This window comes from Mesocricetus auratus, unplaced genomic scaffold (assembly GCF_017639785.1).
Source record: "Mesocricetus auratus isolate SY011 unplaced genomic scaffold, BCM_Maur_2.0 Super-Scaffold_100011, whole genome shotgun sequence".
Taxonomy (NCBI): domain Eukaryota; kingdom Metazoa; phylum Chordata; class Mammalia; order Rodentia; family Cricetidae; genus Mesocricetus; species Mesocricetus auratus.
This window is the reverse complement of record NW_024429195.1, coordinates 52,511,709-52,516,117: the sequence shown is the minus strand read 5'-3', so window position 1 is coordinate 52,516,117 and position 4,409 is coordinate 52,511,709.

Here is a 4,409-nt window from a genome sequence, read left to right as displayed (position 1 = left end):
CCTTGTGATTCTGTTTTTCACTTCTAGGATGTTTTTAGCAGTTGTGTATAAATCAGTAAATTTAAGCTTCTAGTAAGAATGGGTTTTATAAGCATGTTACACAAATCTCTATAATGTAAACTACTATGGTTTGGACTTTTTTTCTCACCAAGGAAGGATCTCTCTAGTTTCTAAGGCTGCCTTTAAACTTATGACCCTCTTGTGTAAGCTTCCTGAGTGTTGGAATTATGGGCATGTGCCATCTTGTAGTGACATCTCCCGGATGGGGGAGGTTGGGTTGGAAGTTTGGAGCTCATTTGATAGCCCTGTTGGGAGATGATGGAGACTCCAGCAGGGGAGGCCTAGATGGGGGAATTAGCTCACGAGGGGTGTTCCTTTGAAGGGTCTGTTTTGTCCCCAGGTGTCAACCTTTGCTGACCTGTGCAGATTTGTCTGTGAGACCTGGGATTTGAAGACCTTAAGGAATGAGGCTGACTACAGTCTAATGCAGCAGACAGCATCTGTCACTGTACTTGTCTACATGGATGTAACAAAGAAAGCAATGTTTGAGTTCAGAAAACATGATCAGGAAAACATGTCAATAAGCATGCACTAAATATTAACAGAGCAGCCCTTTCCCAGAACAGAGCAATTTAAACACAATTGCTATAGCTTATATCTGGGAAAGCACAAAAGCAGAAGGTCATATCCAGATTCAGGGTACACTGAGGACAGCACTCAACCTGTCCCCATACCAGATTGGGTTCTATAGCTATGTGCCGACGTCCAACAAGAATAAACATGTCTTATAAATTGAATGTAAATATTTAACACAGGAGGCATGAAATCACATCCAAGACAAACCTGGGAACAAAATGCACCTGAGGTAAAAGGCCCTCTGCCTTTTTCCCTGAGTCTCATGGTTCAGCCCCAGGACATTGTTCACCCGGGCCCTGACTTTCATATTCTGTACTCCTGGCTGCCATGAGATGAGTTCTTTGCTCTACCATGCCTGCAGCTCCATAATGCTGTGACCCAAAGCAGAGGAGCCAGCATATCCTGGACTAACTGTGAACCAAAACCCATTTTTACCCTTTTTGTTTCAGGTATTTTGTCACAGTGACCGCTGACAGTAGAATAGAGTAGACATTCAGAATTATCAATGCCCTTGGGTTAGAAAACGATCTTACATTGTTAATAAAATTGTGAAGAACTGTAAGTTTATAGATATTTGCCTACGTTCCACTGAAGAACTAACTGGTCATGAAAATGTCCTGAGACACCAGATACGGAAGGAATAAGGGCCTAGGATCTGGCACCACCTGGTTGTCGTTGCGCAGATAGGCATCTGTACAGGTGATCGCTGATGCTTGTGGGCTCTGAGTTCAAAACCGACTGTCTCTGGAAGTTCAAAGGTGTTTCTTCCTCTTGGGGCGATTCGTTTTGTTGGTTGGGAAAGTTCTCAATGGCTGAGAGCAGATCTGTAGTATAGCACAGATTGTAATATTTGGGTATACCATTGCAGTGAATCAGGCCTATGAACTTGATCTGTGAGCTATCAATTAGTTTAAGGATGGTTCCCATGGGCCTAGATTGTGACTTTACTCTGTGACACTTTGGTTCTGCAGTACATTACTGTGCCTCTTATCTTAAAAACTTGTTCTACAGTCCCAGGGATTTAATAGTTTTAGGAATCACTGTTTCAGCACTGGAGTAGCTACTTCAAGGGCATGAAGTTATGACTGTGTTGTCTTAGTAACCAGAGCCAGCCATGAAGTTTCCTAGTACTTAGAAGGAGCTGTGGGTGTGAGTTCACTTCAAATCGATTTTATTTAGGCATACTTTAATAAGCTGGCATTGTTACTATGATGATTTGGACAGGTAAACATGCCTGAAAACAGTGCAGCATCAAGATGTATGTCTAGCCTGTGTGTCCTAATTTCCCTCTCTTGTCAAGTCTGTTCCACAGCTGGTCCTCAGGCAGCCATGAATCTGAATTCACATAATGTTAGTCTGGTTTTCACTTGTATATTTTGGGATTCTTCATGTTTTGGTGCACATTTCTTTTTTAATTTTTTCACCTACTGGAAAACTTTGGATTTCTTGAAATTTGAGGCTATTCTAAACATATTTGCTATTCACATTGTGAGCCCTTGTGTGGAGCTGTCTTTTTGCTGTCTTCAGAAACACTCAGCAAATCCTGCCTTTGTTTGTCTTTAGTATATATAACCCCTCTCCGACCCGAGACAGGGTCTCTCTATGTATTCTTGGCTGGCCTGGAACTCATAGACACGCACCTGCCTCTGCCTTGGATTAAAGACATGTGCCACAATGTCCAGCCACAGTATACCCTTTTTTGAGCATATATATTAAAGGTACAGTATAGCCAAATGGGTGTTATAACTGGGTGACTTGGTATTTTTGTCTAAATTGGTATTTCCTGAGCCATACTCAACAGTGAACATTTAAGTCACTATATAAGGTTTTTCTCCCCAAAGCACACCCCCTACTCCTCTCTGCAGCCCCCATTCACTCCAGGAACTGACATTCTTCATGCTCTTCTGGTTGGAGAACCCAGTACAAATGCATGCATGTGCATATGTATGTGACAGGTTTGCATGCTAATTTTTAGTTTCACCTCTGAATCCCTTTGGAGTGTGAATTTCAAGTTAAGGAAGAACCATTAAGAATGATAAATGTTTGGTATGTTGTTAGGTAGGAAAGGTTATGCAATTTCAGTAGAATGGTGCTCACTTTATAGATACAACAGGTTTCTTTACTTGGTCCAAGAGTCCATTGGCTATTGAGTTAAATCTAGATCTTACTTGAACTCCACCTACACTCCCTTCTCTGAAGTGCTTGTGCTCAAATGTAATATCTACTATGAATCAGCTAGTTGTGGTTGATTCATTTGGGAGTTGATTTTTCTCTTTGCCTTCTTGGAAGGTAAAATATCTTCCTTTTTGAGTCAGGAAAGCAAGAGAATGCAGGCGGTGGGTTACCATAGGTGGACTCAACCATAATGGAAGTGAGTTGACATACAAAGGCCTCCTACAGAGCAAAGTCAAGGCTAGCTTTCCCAGGAGGCTAATGGAAGCCGTGCACCTTTGCTGTGGCTGTGCATACATGCAGTAGACACACCATAGTTTCAAAGCATATTGATCTTTCTGGATATTTACCAAAGGAACAAGTAGTCTAAAATAGTGGATAATTGTAGAGTTGTTCATATTAGATCTGGGAATATGTTTAGGGTGCTTTTACACATGCTGGGCCATAGTCTAAAGGGCCTAGTATTTGTAAGGCTGACATAATATAACCGTTATGTTTCCCAAAAGTAATTGCTATTGGACATCTAGGACTGTGCCCCTGATGCCTCATAGCTCACCCCTCCAGTTCACCTTGCAGTTAAAACCAGGCCAAGGGCTCTTCAGCTTTATGCTGATGGGCTTTCATGGTAGTGACATTGACCAAGGCTAGAGACATATTTGTCTTATGTTGAGTGTAAGCACAGAAAGACCCACCCATCACTCTCACTTTCAGAGCCAAGCTTCCTTGGTCCCATTGCATATTTCTTTCCACTCTGGTGCTCCCAGGCAGGGGGCGGCTCCCAGTCCTAATAGCTCTGACAAACAGGTGAAAACACACCGCTGCCCTCAAGGTGGCAGCCATTGTCTTTCTGCGTAGGGCTCATCGACTAATTCACTGGACTCTTTCAGAGCATTTCCTTGGAAACAGGGAGAAATGAGGACTTGGGGCAGGACACTGGACTGCCTCTGAGAGTCAGGTCCTGATGTCAACAGGTAGAGTGATAGTGGAGGAATTCACATCAATACAAGTCAAACAGTGAAATACTCAGGTTATGCTGTGAAATTTCTCCAAAGAGTCTATGTCTGATAGTAGGCTAGAGCTGGCCTACAGACCCATTGTTGAGTACTCTGTAAATCTTGAGCAGTTGCTAAAACACCAATAGTTTGAGACTGCCCCCAGCAGCAAGCTGTGTAAATCAGCATTTCTATTTCCCTCCCAGAGAGGCAATGTACGAGCTCCCCCTCTGCTGCTCCTGTAGCATTTGCCTGATGGAAAAACATCCAATTCCAGGAAACAAGCAGCAGCTGCAGTGTTTATTACACCACACATCCCTTGGCATATATGCTTGCTTCAGTTTTCTTTCTTGGGTGAAGTCCATGTAGAAAACAAAGTACAGGTGACCACCAGTAGACTTTCAGAGGGACATCCACAATAGACCTGTGAACCAGCCCAGTGTTGGGGAAGATTATTTTCAGGTGTATGACTTTTGTTTATGCTGCATTTGTTTAACTCTGTGAAGCTGTGCTACTGTGCCTGTCTAAAACATCTGATGGTCCTAATAAAGAGCCGAACGGCCAATAGTAAGGTAGGAGCAAGGATAACGGGGCTGGCAGAGCAGAGAC